This window comes from Ambystoma mexicanum, chromosome 8 (assembly GCF_040938575.1).
Source record: "Ambystoma mexicanum isolate Mex_15411 chromosome 8, UKY_AmexF1_1, whole genome shotgun sequence".
Lineage (NCBI taxonomy): Eukaryota > Metazoa > Chordata > Amphibia > Caudata > Ambystomatidae > Ambystoma > Ambystoma mexicanum.
In genome coordinates, this window is record NC_090929.1 from 1,108,693,212 (window position 1) to 1,108,714,031 (window position 20,820).

Here is a 20,820-nt window from a genome sequence, read left to right on the forward strand (position 1 = left end):
TGCTCTACATGCTAGTGTTCCATGCAGAGATGTTGTAGTGCAGAATGTTACAGGGCCCTTCCACAAGAGTAACCAAATCAGCCTGGTAAGCAAATTAGTACTCTCCACTGGTCCCTTAACCCATGGGCCCGAAGCCAAAATGTATCTGATCCCCTCGTCGAAAATCAAGCACATAGTGTCAAAAAACAGAGCGAGAATCCGGATCAAAGGAGGTGTTGGCGGCAGACATGGATGGCGTCATTCCCACTAGGCCTAATGGCACCAGTATTATCGTGCCCTTTCGGCGCTATTGCAGTCTTCCCTATAGTCGTGGTCGAGCATGAGAGCATCGGAGCAGACTTGGCATCCTTGGCTCTGGGTGCAACTGTAGCCGTTGGAGCCTGCAGCGCAGAGACCGGAGTCGTACCACCACCAGCTATTTTAAGCATTTGGAGCACCTGCTTCTTGAAAGCCTCCCACTCTGCTTTCGACGCACCCGGATTTAGAAAAGTTTTTAAATCAAAGTCATGCCTGCATCAATGGCACTGCTTTTTGTGGAAGACTAGGACGATGAATGACTGAGAAGAACAAGTTACTTTCTTACCTGGTAACGTTCTTTCGATGGGATGGTCCGACGACGTATTCCATATCTATGACATGTAATCACCACAGCTGTGCTGCTTCGGAAACTTTTTTCGGCGTCTGCGTCCTGAGTCGATGACGTTGATGCGCCGTCGTCGAGGACCGCGTCCGACGTCATCCGATGTGATAAGTAGGACGCACGACGCCCATAGCCTCAGTTGTAGTTTTTTCCCCCAGAACGTGTAACATTAGTCAACTGCCAGTCAGACACAAAGCTTTGCGGAACGTAAGCTGCAATCGCAAAAGAAATTCTGCAGCGGGGAAGGCAGGGAGGGAGCAATCTGGAATACGTCGTCGGACCATCCCATCGAAATAACGTTACCAGGTAAGAAAGTAACTTGTTCTTCGAGGGGATTGGGTCCTCCGACGTATTCCATATCTATGACAGACTTCCAAAGCAGTACCAGAGCAAGGAGGAGGGAAAGAATTTAGAATCAAAATTTAGAATTGCCAATCAAATAGAGCAAAGGACCGCCTTGCCAAAGGCCAGATCCTGTCCTCGGATGGAATCGAGGGAATAGTGACGTACAAATGTATGTACTGAAGCCCAGGTGGCTGCATCACAGATGTTGCGAATAGGAACACCCCTCTGCAGGGCAGTATATGCAGCCATACCCCTGGTAGAATGGGCCCGCAAGCCAGCCGGTGGGTCCTTACCCGCCAAGCGGTAACACTCCGAGATGGCCAAAATAATCCAGCGAGACAAAGTCTGTTTCGTCACAGCTTGCCCCAAACGCTTTCCAGCGTAACCAATAAAGAGTTGATCGTCCACTCTGACCCGGGACATGCGTGAAACATAAAAGCTTAAAGCTCTCCTAGGATCAAGCCTATGGAGCCTCTCCTCTTCCTTACCAGGATGCGGAGGAGGATAGAATGCCGGAAGAACAACCTTCTGGGCCAAATGAAATTCCGTCAGTACCTTCGGAAGAAAAGGACGACGAACTCTAAGGACAACCCTGTCCTTGTGAAATACAGTGAAGGGTGGTTTAACTGAAAGTGCCTGTAACTCACTCACTCTGCGAGCGGAAGTAACCGCAACTAAAAACACAGTTTTCAGAGTTAACAGCCTCAAAGGTCAAGAATGTAAAGGCTCAAACAGAGCACCCATAAGAAACTTAAGAACAAGGTTTAAATCCCTACCGGGCACCAGGAAAGGTGACGGAGGGAACACATTAGTGAGCCCTTTCAGAAACTGTGAAATTAAAGGGATTTTAAAGTAAGAACACTCTTCAGACGAGCGCTTAAAGATGGACAGCGCCGCCAGGTAACCTTTAATGGTACCCACTTGCAAGCCCCTGTGGGCCAAACAAAGTAAAAAGGACAGAACCATGGGGATGTCACATGCAAAAGGATCCACATTCTGAACTCTGCACCAGTCGCAGAACTTACGCCAATGGCAACGGTACAGAGACTTTGTTGCAGGCCTTCGGGCCGAAAGCAACACCTCCATCACGTCTTCAGGGAGGTCCCAATCCTTATACCTCAACCCTTCACAAGCCAAGCGTGAAGGTTGAGGGATCTGACCTCTGGATGGAGAACCTGACCCCCCTCCCGTGAGAGCAGATCGTCTCAGTAGGGAAGACGACGTGGAGGGCAGATGGACAAGTCGAGAAGGTCCGGGTACCACGTCATCCGAGCCCCCGCCGGAGCGATGAGAATCATCCGGGAACCGAACTTCCGTAACCTCCGCAGCATTTGCGGGATGACGGGGACTGGAGGAAACGCGTACATTAGCGGGAATGACCACTCCACCACGAACGCGTCTCCTAAGGCTCCTTTTGGAGGAAACTCCAGCGAGCAAAACCTTTCACACTTCCGGTTGACACTGGAGGCGAAGAGATCCTCTTGAGGGGTCCCCCAAAGGGCGAAGATCTCCAGGAGAATCTCCTGAGCCAACTCCCACTCGTGAGAGATCGCGCTCTGCCTGCTCAGAGCGTCCGCCGTCACGTTTTTGTCTCCGGCCAGATGAACTGCCGAGATCGAAACTTCCTGCTGGATGGCCCAGAACTCGAGCTGCATCACCTCCCTGCACAGAGGAAGTGACCCTGCCCCCCCCTTTTTGTTGAGGTAGTGCATGGCCACTGTGTTGTCGGTCAGGATCAGGACACTCTTTCCTCGCACAGTCGGCAGAAAAGCCTTCAGGGCTAGCCTGACGGCCCTCAGCTCCAACAGATTGATATTTAGTCTGGACTCTGACGGAGACCAACAACCGCTGTCAGCCCGTGAGGGATGCATCCGTCACGATCGGCCAGGGAAGCCAAAATGGAGCCCCCTTCATCAAGTTGCCTTTGACGGCCCACCACAGAAAGTCCCGGGCGACCGAGGGCGGCACCTGAACCGGGTCCGGCATCCTGCCGGAGGACTGCGACCATTGCATCTTGAGTGCCCACTGCAAAGATCTCATCCGCAGGCGAGCCTCTGGCACCAGAAGAATGCAGAATGCCATGAGGCCGAGCAACCTCAAGAACTCGAACGCTGGGAGCGTCTGGGCATGCTGAAACTTGTGCACCATCTGCTGAATATGAAGAGCCCTCAACTGGGGAGGAAAACACTGCCCCAGGGAAGTGTCGAGCACTGCTCCGATTTACTGGAGCCACTATGTTGGCGTCAAATGGGACTTCTTTAAATTGAGGGAGAAGCCCAGCCTGTGAAGGGAGTGGCAGGTGACGGACAGATGACCCAGGACTTGCTCGGGAGAGCTCCCCCTGATCAACCAATCGTCCAGGTAGGGGTAGACGTGAATCCCCCCTTGCCTGAGATGTGCTGCCACCACCACCATGAGCTTGGTGAAAACCCTCGGGCGGAGGTCAACCCGAACGGCAGGACCCGAAACTGAAAGTGCGAGTCGCCAACCGCGAACCTCAGGTACTTCTTGTGCTTGGGATGGATCGGCACATGGAAGTAAGCATCCTTGAGGTCGAGAGACACCAACCAGTCCTGAAGCTGAAGGGCCTGGAGGACTTGAGAGAGAGAGTAACCATCTTGAACTTGTCCTTCCTTAGGAGTTTGTTCAAACCGTGCAAGTCCATGATGGGTCTCAATCCCCCGTCTTTCTTCGAAATCAAAAAATAAGGGGAATACCATCCCTTGTTCCTCTCTGCTACAGGCACCAGTTCTATGGCGCCTTTCTTCAGCAGGGCTTGAATTTCCTGCGCAAGGAGCGGATCCGGACTCTGCAAAGAGAGGTTCCCCGGTGGATTGTCGCGAGGCCTGTGCTGAAAGGGAAGACCGTAGCCGTGGGTCATGCTCTCCAGAACCCACACATCTGAAGTAATGGCACGCCACTCTACAAGATGCTGCGCCAGCCTTCCCCCAACCGGCGAACCATGGGGCATGGCCTCATGAATGAGTAGTAGCGGCTGCAGTATTACCTGAGGGCAAAGAGGCAACTGCCCGAGCGGCCTTGGCACCACGGGTACCCTGTCGTCCACCTCTGGTACCCCTGCGTTGGCCTCTTTGATTGCCAGCTCTTCTCGCTTTACTGAAGGACGAGTAATAGTGAAAGGAACCACCCCTCCATTTCTGTCCCCTAGGACGAAAAGGCAGAGGTTGGCGAAACTGCATCATCCAACGACTTTGCTGCAGCTTTTGAGGTCTGCAACCTCTCAAGGCTCTCGTCAGCCTTGCTGCCAAAAAGGTGTTCACTGTCAAAGGGCATGTTGAGGAGCCGGTACTGCACATCAGGAGCAAACCCCGACTTCCGCAACCACGCAAACCTGCGTATCACGGTGCTCGCCGCCATGGACCTGCTGACGCATTCAGCCAAGTCCAAACCCGACTGAACGGACTCACACATGGCATCCTTACCATCCTGGACGATAGCAAGGAAACCATCCCGTTCGTCCCCTCCGGGAATATGTTCAGCCGCTAACGCAACAGTTCCACAGAGTGTGTGTGAAACGAGACAAGGCACAAATGGAGTTGGCCGCCTGAAGCGCCATACCACCAGAAGAAAACACTTTCTTCGCCCGGCCATCAAAACGTTTGTCGTCCCTATCAGAAGGGATGGTAGGGTACGATGCCTGCTTTGCCGGGGCCATGGCCGCCTGCACCACCAAACTCTCCGGAGTGGGGTGCCTGGTCAAGTAGCAGGGGTCGCTACTGGCTGGACGGTATTTTCGCGACAAGGACCTGCCCACCGCCGGGAGACTCTCCGGAGCAGTCCAAGCCGCCGCCACCCTTCTCTGTAAAGCCATATGGAACGGCAGTACCGGGTCAGTTGGGGGACCAACATCAAGGATGTCTGTGAGATCATCCTGCACAAACTCCCCTGGGGGAGCAGACCATCCCAAGTACTCAGAAACCCTAGCCATAAGCCATCGGTACGAGGAATCAGCATGAGAGCCAGGCTCAGGCCTACAAAACTCCACCTCCGGAGAGGTGTCCAGTCCACTGGCATCATGCAGTGACTGCCTCAAATCGTCAAACTGACTATGGCCCGAGACAATTTCATCTGGAACCTGACTAGGAACCAGGCCATCAGAATCCTCATCCGCCTCTGAAATATATTCCAGGTGGCGAAAAGAAGGCACCCGAGAGTGCTTGCTCTTAACCAGAGCTTTCCTAGGGGGTTCCCCCGTGCCACGGGGTACCTCCGACACCCCGGCCTCGAAAGGCATCGAGGGAATCGGCGCCGGAGTCGGGAAGGAGGCATCGGCGCTGAGAGGATCGGCGTCGAGTAAATCGGCGTCAACGTCAGATGCCGCGCCGCCAGCATCGGCGGCGTCGACACAGTCCTCGAAGCCGCAACTCCGAGCGTGTCCTTCGACCACCTGAGCGTCGACGGCTTCGACGCCTTCCTCGGAGCCGGAGCCTCGAGAAAGCCTGTCGACGCCCTCGACGCCTCAGACGTCGATGTCTTCTTCGAAGACATCACAGGTGCACACAGTCTCGAACGCGTCGAGGACCGGGACCTGGAACTGGTACGTCGAGAACGAGTTCCCTTGTCCGAACGGGACCTCTCCCGTGACTCGGGCCGACCACTCTTGCGAGCGGTGTCTCTCGACCTCTCACGACCGACACCACTCGGGGGCGCGGACGGCTTAGTACCCTGCGACTCAAGAATCGCCAGCATTTTCTTCCCGAAGGAAGCCCATTCCTCCGGCGTCGCACGACTGGTGGGGTAAGCGACGTGCCGGGCAGAGTCCTCCGAAGAGGACCTGGAAGACGACCGGTGTCGGCGCTTCCGAGAATGCCTCGAAGAGGCTGAGGAGTGGCGAGACCGACTCCTATAAGGAGACCCACGAGACTTCCGACGATGACGCGGAGAGTCTCCTCTCGAATCATCCGTCGAAAGCCCCACAGACTTCGACTTCCGGGGCTTGGACACCCAACCTACTGACAACTTCTTCTTACGTTCACGTAAGGCTTTGGACGTGAGCGACTGGCAGTCGATAGTCATCCGTGTCGTGGGCCTCCCCGAGACACCAGAGGCAGGTGTCGTGCGAGTCCGTCACCGACATCTTGGACCCACACTCCCTGCACTTCTTGAAGCCCGGACAAGGGGTCAAAGACAAAGTAGAAGACATCTTCACACGAAGGATTTCACAAAAACGAACAGGTTCGAAGAACCGAGAAGAACAGAACTCCAAAGAGTCGAGGCGTTAACCGAGATTCACGAAGCAACACGTTCGCAGAAAAAACGGAACTGAGGCTACGGGCGTCGTGCATCCTACTTAACACATCGGATGACGTCGGAGGAGGTCCTCGACGACGGCGCATCGACGTCATCGACGCAGGACGCAGAAAAAAGTTTCCGGAGCAGCACAGCTGTGGTGATTACATGTCAGATATGGAATACGTCAGAGGACCCAATCCCCTCGAAAGCTACCGTTTTTTCGGGATTGTGCTGATGCATGTCCTCTTTCTCTGGTGTAAAACGAGCCGGGGATTTAGACAGGGTCACCCGAACACCATCTTCGCTGACCGTTCCCTCAATCACTTGGGGGTTAATTTGCTGACCAGTGCCACAATCCTCGTCTACATGATCTTTACCAAGACACCACATGCAGAGCAGATGGTCATCTTTGAGTTGCAGTCTTGACACCACTTGAAACCGGACGCCCTAGGAACAGAAAGACTAACATCAGTCGAACGCGACAATTTATTGAATTAGAAATTTCTCTTACAAGACTCGTTTCGAAAAGCAGCATGCTGAGCACATGGAAAGAAATAATTGAGGTATGGGGGAATAGCAACGTGGTATTTATATGGCAGCCGACATCACGTCCGGAGTCGAGGAATGGCACAGTCAAGTCAAAAGAGATAGAATGTTGATTCGTACTACGCCCCGTCAAAAAAGATTCCTAGCAGCGGACGCTGAAAGGGATATCTGATAAAGAATCTGCAGAAGTCAATCCATTGAAATAAAAACCGCTGCCAGTGAGCCGAACTCCAAAGCCAAAGGAGGCGGAGGACCTAAAGTTCCATGAAATCCATTAATCATAGGAGAATCTTGTGGAAGGTTATAGGTGGCAAAGTTCTTGAAGTTTCCCTATTCCACTATGTTAGGGAGATGTATCATTTGTATTCTTCATCCCCTCTCCTAATGAGACCCCCAGCACTTTTTGCTGGACTTCTGGACCTTTTTCAAATATCCTGAATGAGTGGAGCCTTTTTTACCCTCATTAATTCTCATGGGCTGTCTTTAGGAATGCTATTCTTTGTATTTTACCTGTCCTTTGGATTCTATTTTTCTCCATAACTCAAAGGCAAAGGCATCTGTATTTTGCTATTGCAGCACAGAGCTCCTCGTGGGCAGTGTTGCTGGGGACCATAAGGGTCCTAATTTGAGATTTAAAAAATTGTCCCCGGATAACCACAGTTCTCAAGGATAGAGATACTTAGTATTTCTCCTAAAACACTCTCTGCTCTTGTGACTTTTTAGTCACAGACAGATAAACTCCTAGTTATTTCTGGTGGCAGTGGACATGTCCTACCTACCTGCTATTGTGTGATTTTTCTACCGCAGGCTATGCCCATAGCATCGGTAGTGCACAATAGGGGCACGCAAGTAATAACTTGAGGCCTTTCTTCCTTTTTCGCCATTACTAGCGTGGTTGTTCTTTGTCAGCCCTTCTACCATTCTGGAGGGGGAGGCCTATGTGTGTGTTTTGCCTTTGGTGGGAACCCTTGTGCGTCTCCACCCAAGCTGGAGTGTGGGCAGGCAGGAAGTGGGGGAGTTTCCCACCCCCCTGTCCTTTGTCTGCCAGAGTGCCTGAATGGGACCAGGTCCCACTGAAGGTCTGGCTGTCCCGATTGGACAGCAAAACACCCACTTCTGTAAACTGCTGGGTAAGATTGCAGAGAAGCGAGTGCCAGTTGCGGCCCGCCATGCTTTTTTGTCCAGCCCGCCAGCAACAAAGACTTTCCTAATGGTGTGCGGCCCGCAAGCAGCGTTAGCCGCCCTCCATTAGGAAAGTCTGTCTTCTGGGCCGGACAAAACACGGGCCCTCATTGGCTCAGTCCACACGCACCACACAGCTCCTACGAGTCACGTAGTGCGTGTGTGCCGCACCATTGGAGGGCCAGCAATACGGCTGGTGTGGTCAACAAGGCTTGATGCCGAAAGGCGTTCCAGCCTTGCCACGCCAGCCGTAGTACCAGAAACCTCGCCAACGTTCCAGCTAGCCTGCCAGAACATTCGGAAAGTACAGATTTATTTTGGGTGTGTGTGTGTTGTCCTGCTTGTATGTTGAGATGCAGGGGTGGGGGAGATGTGTTGGGTCTGCCTGCATGTTTGTTTTGTGTGCAAGTGCAGTGTATGTTGAGATGCAGGGTTTGGGGGCGGGGGGAGTTGTCGGGTCTGCCCGAATGTTTGTTGTTGTGAGCAAGTGCAGTGTATGTTGAGATGCAGGGGTGGGGAGGAGGTCGGGTCTGCCTGAATGTTTGTTGTGTGCAAGTGCAGTGTATGTTGAGATGCAGGGGTCGGAGGGGTGTAGGGTCTGCCTGAATGTTGGTTGTTGTGTGCAAGTGCAGTGTATGTTGAGAAGCAGGGGTGGGGGTTCGGGTCTGTATGGGTGCATGCTTGTGAGTTTGTATGGTGAGTTGGGGGTGGAGTGGTTCGGGTCTGTATGGGTGCATGCTTGTGAGTTTGTAGGAGTTAGGGGGTTCGGCTCTGTATGGGTGCATGCTTGTGAGTTTGAATGCTGAGCTGGGGGGTTCAGGTCTTTATGGGTGCATGCTTGAGAGTTTGTATGCTGAGTTGGGGATTCAGGTCTGTATGGGTGCATGGTGTATGCTTGAGAGTTTGTATGCTGAGTTGGGGTGGGGGGTTTAGGTCTGTATGGGTGCATGCTTGAGAGTTTGTATGCCGAGTTGGGGATTCAGGTCTGTATGGGTGCATGGTGTATGCTTGAGAGTTTGTATGCTGAGTTGGGGGTGGGGGTTCAGGTCTGTACAGGTGCATGCTTGTGAGTTTGTATGAAATGGGGGGGTTTGGCTCTGTATGGGTGCATGCTTGAGAGTTTGTATGCTGAGTTGGGGGTTCCGGTCTGTATGGGTGCATGCTTTTGAGTTTGTTTGGTGAGTTGGTGGGTGGGAGGTTTCGGGTCTGTATGGGTGCATGCTTGTGAGTTTGTATGCTGAGTTGGGGTGGGGGGTTCAGGTCTGTATGGGTGCATGCTTGTGAGTTTGTATGCCGAGTTGGGGATTCAGGTCTGTATGGGTGCATGGTGTATGCTTGAGAGTTTGTATGCTGAGTTGGGGGTGGGGGTTCAGGTATGTACAGGTGCATGCTTTTGAGTTTGTATGAAATGGGGGGGTTTGGCACTGTATGGGTGCATGCTTGAGAGATTGTATGCTGAGTTGGGGGTTCCGGTCTGTATGGGTGCATGCTTGAGTTTGTATGGTGAGTTGGGGGTGGAGTGGTTCGGGTCTGTATGGGTGCATGCTTGTGAGTTTGTACGCTGAGTTGGGGGTGGGGAGGTTTGGGTCTGTATGGGTGCATGCTTGTGAGTTTGTATGCTGAGTTGGGGTGGGGGTTCAGGTCCGTATGGGTGCATGCTTGTGAGTTTGTACGTTGAGTTGGGGGTGGGGGGGTTCAGGTATGTATGGGTGCATGCTTGTGAGTTTGTATGAGTTGGGGTGGGGGGTTCAGGTATGTATGGGTGCATGCTTGTGAGTTTGTATGAAATGGGGGGGTTTGGGTCTGTATGGGTGCATGCTTGTGAGTTTGTATGCTGAGTTGGGGGTTCCGGTCTGTATGGGTGCATGCTTTTGAGTTTGTTTGGTGAGTTGGTGGGTGGGAGGTTTCGGGTCTGTATGGGTGCATGCTTGTGAGTTTGTATGGTGAGTTGGGGGTGTGGGTTCAGGTCTGTACAGGTGCATGCTTGTGAGTTTGTATGAAATGGGGGGTCTGGCTCTGTATGGGTGCATGCTTGAGAGTTTGTATGCTGAGTTGGGGGTTCCGGTCTGTATGGGTGCATGCTTTTGAGTTTGTTTGGTGAGTTGGTGGGTGGGAGGTTTCGGGTCTGTATGGGTGCATGCTTGTGAGTTTGTATGCTGAGTTGGGGTGGGGGGTTCAGGTCTGTATGGGTGCATGCTTGTGAGTTTGTATGGTGAGTTGGTGGGTGGGAGGTTTCGGGTCTGTATGGGTGCATGCTTGAGTTTGTATGGTGAGTTGGAGGTGGAGTGGTTCGGGTCTGTATGGGTGCATGCTTGTGAGTTTGTACGCTGAGTTGGGGGTGGGGAGGTTTGGGTCTGTATGGGTGCATGCTTGTGAGTTTGTATGCTGAGTTGGGGTGGGGGTTCAGGTCCGTATGGGTGCATGCTTGTGAGTTTGTACGTTGAGTTGGGGGTGGGGGGGGTTCAGGTATGCATGGGTGCATGCTTGTGAGTTTGTATGATGAGTTGGGGGTGGGGGGGTTCAGGTCTGTATGGGTGCATGCTTGTGAGTTTGTAGGAGTTAGGGGGTTCGGCTCTGTATGGGTGCATGCTTGTGAGTTTGAATGCTGAGCTGGGGGTTCAGGTCTTTATGGGTGCATGCTTGAGAGTTTGTATGCTGAGTTGGGGATTCAGGTCTGTATGGGTGCATGGTGTATGCTTGAGAGTTTGTATGCCGAGTTGGGGTGGGGGGTTCAGGTCTGTATGGGTGCATGCTTGTGAGTTTGTATGCCGAGTTGGGGATTCAGGTCTGTATGGGTGCATGGTGTATGCTTGAGAGTTTGTATGCTGAGTTGGGGGTGGGGGTTCAGGTCTGTACGGGTGCATGCTTGTGAGTTTGTATGAGATGGGGGGTTTGACTCTGTATGGGTGCATGCTTTTGAGTTTGTTTGGTGAGTTGGTGGGTGGGAGGTTTCGGGTCTGTATGGGTGCATGGTGTATGCTTTTTGTATGGGCATGCAGTGGGGCAGCATTGAAAGCACACCGGTGCACATCCTCCTGCCAGCACCAACTCTCTCTGAAAACCAATTACTGTGTGCTTGCCTCATTTACTTAACTTATGCACAGACGGCAACAAAGGCAATGTATCTACGTAACTTATATAATGAGCAGGGGTAGGGTTAAGAGCCTCTCGTGCCCCCTCGTCTGCTTTATAAAATAGGCCTTGTGCAATACAGGAGGGATCCAGGCTTAATGCTACATCTCTTTAATGTTTATGAGAGTTTGTATAAAGCACGTGCATATATATCCAGCATTAGCGCCTAATAAATGCCAAGTATGGCTGTCGCAAAACTGAGGTTTTTTTTGTTGGAGGGGGCGGGGGGGTTAGGAAGTGGAGAATTTCCACAGTCAAAGTTGGGCAGGTATGGAATGGGTGGCTGGTCTCGATAGGGACCCCCAGCAATTAATAATACAGAAAGAATATATAATTTTGAGGGTGGATTCTCCCGGCTTTTAAGCACTTTGATGATAGCTGATATCCGTACCCAACTCAATGTATTCAGCTCGGTAGGATGAAGTCTGCACTGAGGTGGATCCTGACCTTTGTAGCAGGTTACACAGAGATTTCTAAAGAATCACTTGGGATCCTAGCGCTGCCTTCCAGCCACATATTCCCAGGGCGCTCTCTTCTGTCACCCCACTGTTCCTTTGAGATCTGTACATAAAATATCCAGAAATTCTTTGGGTACATAATAGTTTGGGTCTTCTTACTGTCCTGGCCCCACTCTTCACTCACATCCACCTTCTTTGAATCTGAGGGGTGAGATGTTCAATTTTGCCTAAATTATCCATTGTGGAAGCACAAGATGTACATGCTAATCGTGGTTTCCCCTTACAACCACACTGTGTGATCCTGGCCAAATCACTTAATGTGTATCTTTGTGCAGAATGTGACGCTATTTAAGATAGGATTGTAACATGCTTGTGACATGTTTGGGGGGGTACTCTAGAATAAGCATTGTGCAAACACAGCCCATCTGTTGGCCCTCATAGTAAGCAACCTTTGCTCAGTTTGTCTTCCTCAGACAGCTTGACAGGCAGAAACGAGACTGTTGGATTAGCAGAGTCTTTCCAGTGACCCGTGTGCAGCAGGGAGGAAGCCCTGCTCTGTTTGCTTCATTCATACAATTGGAATCAGAATCCTTTGCCTTTTGTTGAAACTTAACCCAATGAAGGCTATACTCCCAAGAGTATGGCCGACCCAAACAGCAAAGTATAGCAGTCCAAAATACTGTCCCACCACTGCCCTCCTATATTGAGCACTAAGTTTCCAGGGTTTTGCAAAAATGACTTTTATAGAAAGTTGAGGTTTCTGACAGTGCATTTGTGCCAGTTTCTACATTTTGTGCTCTGGCTGGATGTTCTGAATGTGGGATGTGTACGGCGCAGCTCTGCCACAAATTCAAATGGCTACTGTAGTAGGGCCAGCCAATCGGTGCATTTACCACCTAACATAGCAGTTTGATATGCTATGCAGCCCGCTATTCCTGAAGGAAATATCCATCAATAAGTGCATGAAAAGGTATGCTGGCAAGGCTATGTTCTTTATCTTATCTTGTTCTTTTGTTGCTTCTAGGCTTCTCTAAAAAGTGTATAATTTGCATATACTCTAGACTTGGCCCGTCGTAGTGGGAGCAGAAAAGTGGACTTTGTATCTTCCCCGAAGTTCCTTTGAAACTGCCCTTTACCGCTGGTACTCCATCTCAGTACACAGGCCCCAGGATGCATTGCATCACTGTGCTTCAAAGATGTCCCTGCCAATGTCCAGTCCAGTTAAAAAAAGAAAGATTGACCAGGAGCACCATCAAACAGAGCTGACTAAGCAACAGGGTGTTTTTGCCCAGAAAAAAATAAAATAAAGTCTGAATGTGCCACCTTTGCGAGTGGTAAGGTTGCACAGCTTATTGCAAGGTCAGCACGTCCTTTCACAGATGGGGATTTCGTAAGAAACTGCCTGATGGAGATTTGCGAGGCAATGTGTAAAGGAAAAAAAGATGCTTTTACAAATGCTCCCCTTTCACGGATGAGTATCTAGCGATGTATTGTAGACATGGCTGACAATTGTTACAGCCAACTGAAAATGCAATGTAAGGATGTCAAGTTCTTTTCAGCTGCCCTTGAGAGCACAGATGCAAGTGACGCAACCCAACTCTTAATTTTCATTTGGGGGGGTCAATAACGAATGCAAAGTATTTCAGGAACTGGCTTCCCTGGTATCTTTGCATGGCAGGACTACTGGTGCTGACATTTTTAATGCCTTTCAAAAAGTCATTGATGATTTAAATTTGCCATGGTATACTCTGGTAGGTGTGACGACTGATGGGACGCCAGCCATTGTTGGGGAGCAAAATGGTTTTATTGGCTGCTTGAAAAAGACACTTGGGCGAGAAGGTAGTCCATTAAAAAATTATCACGGCATCATACACCAGGAGGCATTATGTGCAAAACATTTGAAATTCACAGAAGTGATGGACTTCGTTGTGAAAATTGGTAATTTTGTCTGTTCACGCTCTTTAAATCAGAGGTTGTTTCAGGCGTTTTTAGAAGAGGTAAAGGCGGATTATGGCGATGTCCTATATCACACCGATGTTCAATGGCTTAGTCGTGGCAATGTGCTGAAGCGACTCTCTGCTTTACGGCACAAAATAAAAGCATTCCTTGATGAAAAAGGAATGGACACTTCCGTCATGCAAGATATTGACTGGGTAGCTGACTTTGCTTTTCTGACTAACCTGTCAGGCCATTTGTGTGATTTAAATTTAAAGTTGCAAGGAAGCCAAAATGTACTATCAGATCTGTTTGAGGCAGTTTGTGCCTTTGAAATAAAGTTAAGGCTCCTGACAGCCCAACTGGAGAAAGGGATGCTTGTACACTACCCCGCATGTGCAGAGGTTTTCCCCCATGACAAGTATGTAAGATGGCATCGGCATGTGAAGGTCCTGAAGGAACTGCAAAATGTTTTTGTGAATCGTTTCACACAATTCAAATCAAACTGAGCCTCTTTTAAACTTTTTGCAGACCCTTTCTCTGCTGATGTTGACAGTGTGCAACCTGAACTGCAACTGGATGTGATTGAACTTCAGTGCTGTAGTGCCCTCAAAAAGAAGTACAGAGTTATGCCTCTATTATCAGTCTCTGAACACTGCTCAATCCCCCAATCTGTCACGGGAAGCATTAAAGATGGTATCCATGTCTGGCAGTAGTTACATTTCTGAGCAAGTTTTTTCACAAATGAAACTACATAAATCCAGCATAAGGACAAGACTCACTAACCAAAATCGCCATGCTATCCTGAGAGTAGGAACAACCTCACTGGAGCCTGAGATCCAGAAACTGACAGCTGAGAAACGCTGCAATGTTTCTCACTGATCAAGTATGTCTGGTTCACTGTTTCATCCTGTATGATTTGCATATTTATTCTGGTGCCAATATGTCCTTTGCAAAGAAAGAAATAATAAAAGTGGAATGGGAAATGTATACTAAAAAATGTAAGTTTTAAATACAAATAAAGACGGTACACCTCCAAAAAGGCATTCTTTTTCCATCAGTCTAATGAAAATTGGGGGTTGAAAAGGCCTCCCGCCCTGCCCCTCGTCCCTCCCACATTTACTTTTCGGCCCACTATAGGCAGCGTGTAAGGTACATGAGGCCCTCAGCCAAAATCAGTTGTGCACCCCTGCTTTAGGGAGTTAGGACAGCCAAAGTCAATGGGCAAAGCCAATAGTTCTGATGCACATCTTCTTAGATAAAGTCTTGACAAAGTTAGTAAGTTCAGAAGAAATCACAGTAACTCAAGTGAGCTACATTGTAGAGAGCATAAATGGTTAGGCCAGTGCAGGGGAGTTGAGATCAACTCCAAAACGTACTTCGCAAGATAGGAAGCACAACTTATGGCTAAAAGGTGAACATCCCAAACCCCACAGTACCTGTGATTAGAAGAAAATGTTTCCAGCTGGATTCCTCCTTGCTACAACTTGGCAGACTCTTGTTCTTGGACCTTGGTCAAGGTGAGGAAAGGAAGGATATGTCTGGCGAGCTCCTGTTGCAGTACTCAGGAGGGGGACTCCTCAGCAATGGATTTTCTTTGTTTTAGCGGGACTTCAGGGATTGGGAACCTTTTCCTTGGCAGCAAATGAAGAGTGAAAACTCTGGTTGGAGGAAGCTTGCTCCCTCGGTCCTGGACTCTGGATCAAGATTTCCTGCTTCGGTAGGGTCCTCTGGATTCCCACAAAGATTTGGCCGGATTCGGACTACGCAAGACAACGCACTTGTCAATGGTCACAGGACCCCTGGCATTGGGTTTCTGCAGCCCTGGTGAGGCACAGCAAGTCAGGGGATGTGCCAAATGGAAGCTTGTGCTGCGGCTAGTTGTTCCCACAAGCCCAAGGGAGGAAGTAGTCCCATACGGGTCTTGCTAGTCGATATGAAAACAGGGTCAGCACACCTGCAGGACTTCACTGGGCACTTTGCGGTCCAGGAGGGTGCTGCTGGCTTCTCGTCACATCTTCGGATGTTCCTCTCCAGTGGTCGACTCTGCCTCTAGTCCATCGCTTTTTTATGTGGTTTCCCATTCAGTCACAGCCTATACTGTCAATCACACAGCAGGGTGGCTGTTCTTTTAGGACAGCCAGCCGGCCAATCAGGACTGGTTTAATCCAGGCACACCTAGAGACAAAGGAAGGGATGTTTCAGGACCCTCCCTCACTTCCTGCCTTTCCAGACACACTGGAGCCTGGGTGGGCTTCAGGGCTGAAGCCCACCAAAGACAACAAACAAAGGGCTCAAACCAGTTTCAACTAAGAGTAAAAGCCCAGAAGAAACTAACAAACAGAAATTGGTGAAAAAACAAGACGGGGCCAATTTGGGAAAATGGACACCCATGTGTGCTGCTGTACTGCAGCTGAGGGTTCAGCCTGCAGTAAAAATGCACACTGGTAGTAAAAGTAAACTACTGCCACCAGCCATTTAAAGTAAGTTTGTGTCACAAAAAATGTTACATGAGAAGTGGGAAAAGAACCTTCCAGCAATCCACAAAGGGTGGTGTGTGCTGGTAACACAAAGAGAAAGGTAAGTAAGACAGGGATCATCTTACTATTCTTGGGAACGGTAGTTCACCCTAGAAAATGTAATTAAACATTAAGAGAAGTCCAAGGGACTTCTTAGTGGCACTGCAACCAAGGTGCTGTGTGTCACTAAACAAAAAGCAGATGCCTATGGAGTTTGTCAGACAGTCAAACACAAACATCCCAGTCAGGAAAAAATACATGGGGGAGTGAGGAAAAAGGTCCCACTCAGGAGGACAATATCCCAAGCCCCAAGTCCAGCAAAAGAGCTGGGAGTCTCTAAGGTTGAAGGGAATTAGCACAGAAATGAAAACTCTCGCCAACACTAGAGTTGCCTTAATCTTCCCAGAGTGGGATCCTTCTACCATCTTACCCACCCAGCTCTACTCTTATGCACCCTGCTCTACCCTGACCGTTGCTACCATTTACCGGCCTCCTGGCGCTACCAACCTGTTCCTCTCTAAATGGATGGATTTCTGTTCTTCCCTACTTTCCACCACCTCCAATCTCCTGCTCTTGGGTTATTTCAACATCCAATTAGACTCCCCTGTAACAGCATCCACCCATTTCATTGACCGCTGCACCTCTCAATCCCTCTCCATTTTCCCTTTTGGTCCAACCCATTCAGCAGAACACACTGTGGATGCTCTTACCCACCCTGACCTCCCTCTTCCCCCAACTTCTCTGGTCACCCCCCTTTCTTGGACAGACCATTCTCTCCTCCCAACTGGGTCCCTTCTGCCCTCTGACCGCAACTCGAACAGCCCTGCTTACCTCGTTCACAAATATCCACCAAATGAAAGGAGTGTCAGCTGCTGCCTTCGCTTCCACCTTCATCCCCACTACCCCCCTATCTCAGACTCTACCATAGACTCTGCTCTCAGCAACTTACACGTGGCCATCACCAATACTCTTGAAAATCTTGCCCACGTCATGAGGATTCGCCTGAAACCCACCTCCAAGTGCACCATCTGGTATGACTCTGAACTTGCAGCCCTGAAACACAAGTGGAGTGTGGCATAACAGAAGTGGCAAACTTCAGGCTCACCCTCTGACAGACTGGCATGCCGCCTGCTCCAAAGGCAATACAGACTCCCCCTCTGTGCAAAAAAACAGACCGACATTCAGGCATGAGTATCTGGTGCATCCAACAATACAGCTGAACTTATCAAAATCTGCAGGGACCTAGCCAACCCTTCTGCAGTCTCCGACCTCCCCTCTGCCTTCCCAGGCCCTCTGCAACACACTGGCCACACACTTCGCCACTAAATCTCAGGACATCCTGAACACCATTGTTACTCACCCACCCAACCCATCCCACACCCCCTTGCCTCCCTTGGCCCCTCTCCCTCCCAGTCACACCTGAAGTTAATATAGTTGTCCACTCCATGAAGGTCTCTTCAAAACAGGTTTCCCCTTGCTCATCTATAATAACATTGGTTCTCTTGCCCCCACACTCGCCGATTTCTGCAACCACTCTTGTCACTAGATCTTTCCCTTCCTCCCTTGAGCACTCCCTTGTACACCTCATCCACAAAAAGCAACAAGTTACTTACCTGTAGCTGTTCTCCAGCATGGGTCTGGCATGGATTCACATGCTTTTGAATATTCCCCGCCGTCAGGCTGGGAATCCTCTGTAAAGAAAAAAATCTGTTTTGTTTCTGAACTGTCTTTCTACTAGTAACCAATCACTGGTCTCTGGGTCGTACTGCACCCAGCCAATGATTGCCCTCTACCTAAGCCCCTCCTCTGGCAGCCCTCTTCAGATTTGGTAGCACGTAAAGTGGCAGTAGGACGAAAAGAAGAGCCGCAGATGGGTAGGCGTGAGGGTTTGCATGTGAATCAATGCCAGACCCATGCTGGAGAACAGCTACAGTAACTTGTTCCTTCTCCAGCATGGGGTCTGGCATGGATTCACATGCTCATGAATACAAGAATACATAGCAGTACACACATGCACAACCCTGGGAGGTGGCAAGGCTCAACATTAAGCATTTCAACAACTCAACATTACACATCTCTTACCTCCTCACCAGGCTCACCTTCAAGCGAACAGGTTGCGCAGCACTGCCTAGCCGACTCTGGACTCCTCCCTCGAATCCCGGTCGACGCAGTAGAATTTCATGAAGGTGTGCGTCAACCTCCACGCAGCAGCCCTACAGATGTCCAGCAGGGGCACACCAGATAGGAATGCCGTAGTAGCAGCGATTGCTCTGGTTGAATGGGCTCTCGGACGGCCGGGCAACGGTGACAGTGCATGATGCAGCCGGAGAGCAATCTGGAAATGGAAGCCTTCGAGAGGGCCTTCCCTTGGTTCACAGGGCCAAAGTTCACAAACAGCTGAGATGTCTTCCGAAAACTCTTCATGCGGTCCACGTAGAACTTCAGTGCTCTAGCCACATCCAGCGAGTGCAAAGTCCTCTCAGCCGGCGACGGGAGGAAAACAGGTAACACCAAGGGCTCGTTGAGATGGAAGTCCGACGGCACCTTGGGCATGAAGGAAGGGTGCGTCCTCAGCACTACCCTCGTCTCGTGGAATGTCAGAATTGGAGGCTCATTGAGAGGGCCTGGATCTCTTCCACTCATCGTGCGGAGGTGATGGCCACAAGAAACGCTGTCTTCCACGTTAGGAACTTCAGCGGTGCCGAATCCAAGGGCTCGAATGGCAGACCCTATGAGCCTGGTCAGTACCACATTGAGCTCCAACGCCGGAGCCTTCACCGGCGGGAACAAGCGGGAACAGTCCTTTCATGAACTCCTTCACCAGGCGATGAGACCACAACGACGACTGCCCCGGAATTCTGGTGTAGCGGGGGATAGCCGCCAGATGGATTTTGATGGAGGCATGTGTCAGCCCGGCCTTGGCCAGTGACAGCAAGTACGGCAGCACTTGAGGAGCCGTAATCCATAGAGGTTTGATCTTCTGTGCACGGCACCAGACGGAGAACCTCTTCCACTTATGTCCATAGCACTTAAGAGCCGAGGACGCCCTGGCCTTTACAAGCACCTCCATACAGTCCTCTGGGATATCGTAGCCTCAGAACTCTAGTGATGCAGGAGCCAGGCCTGCAGGTTCAGCAATGTAGAATATCGCCTCCTTCCCTGGCGAGAAGATCCGCGTCCGTTGGCAGCTTGTCTGGGTGGGATGCTGACATGTCCAGAAGGTCCGGGAACCATATCTGCCTTGGCCACACTGGTGCAACGAGAATCATCCTGCACCGGGACCGTCTGAGTTGACTGGTGATTCGCAGAAGCAACGGCATGAACGCATACAGTAACCAGCCATCCCAGGGGAAGGAGAAAGCATGCGCCCCGGTTGGGGAAACCTGCTGGCAAACCTCTGGCACTTGGTGTTTGTCACCGTCACGAACAGATCGATATGGGGATTGCCCCACCGTTGGAATAGGAGATCCATTTGGTCCTGCTGAAGCTCCCACTCATGGAAAGAGCGCAGCTCCCTGCTTAGTGAGTCGGCGACAGTGTTCTTTACTCCTGCCAGATGAAAAGGTACCAGGAACATCCCCTGGGCGACGGCCCAGTGCCACAGATCCTGCGCTTCCTGGGATAGGGCTGGGGGATCTGGTGCCCCCCTGCTTCCGGATGTAGAACATCGTGGTGGTGTTGTCGGTGAAGACCCGTACCACTTTGCCCTTGAGGGACGAAGGAAAGACCTGAGGGCCCAGAACACAGCCAGGAGCTCCAGGATGTTTATGTGCAGGGATCTCTCCTCCAGGAGCCAAAAGGCCTCTTGCGTGGAGATCTCCGGTGTGCGCTCCCCATCCCTCTAGGGAGGCGTCCGTCGTCACCATTTCCTGATGCGCTGGGGTCTGGAAGTCCATGCCCGACGTGAGATGCGCGTGGGTGCCCCATGACCGGATTGCTTGACGGAAAGTCTCGTTGAGGGAGATCTTGTCTTCGAAGCTTCCCGCCACTTGCATCCAAAGGGCGTCTAACTCCTGCAGTGGCCGCATCCGCAACCTGCACAGACGCAGGAGGTAGATGCACGATGACATCATGCAGACTAGGGACCTAATGGATCTCACCCTGGCCACTTCCATGGTCAACAGCCGTTGTACCTTGCCCAGGATGGCCTTTGTCCACGGCAAAGCCAACCACGCCACTGTGTCGAGTCTGGCTCACAGGAACAGGGCGTCCTGCGATGGTACCAAGTGGGACTTCACAAAGTTGATTGAGAATCCCAGTTCCATGAGCAGGCGAACGGTCTTCGCTGTGTGGTCGACGGCAAGTTCTCTTGACTTTGCTCGGATGAGCCAATCATCCAGGTAGGGGAATATGTGGATCCCCTGCAGGCGCAGCCGCACCGCCACTGGTGCCAGGCACTTGGTAAAGACCCTCGGCGCCGACTTCAACCCGAAGGTAAGGGCCTTGAACTGGTAGTGCTGCCCTTAGACCACGAATTGTAGGAAACTTCGATGTCCTTTGTGTATGGGGATGTGTAAGTAGGCATCCTCCAAGTCCAGCGACGACAGGAAATCGCCTTCCTCCAGCTGTCCCAGCACATGCTGAAGGGTAACCATCCGGAACTTCTGGGATTTGATGCACTTGTTGAGGCGGCAAAGGTCTAGGATGAGCTGCCAGCCGCCGGTCTTCTTTCGGACGAGGAAGTACCGCGAGTATACTCCGGATCCCCAGAGCCTCTTTGGGACAAGTTCTATTGCGCCCTTTCTCAGCATGGCTCGTACCTCCAGAAGCAGCTGTGGAACGTGGTTTTCTTTCCTGGCCAAAGGTGGAA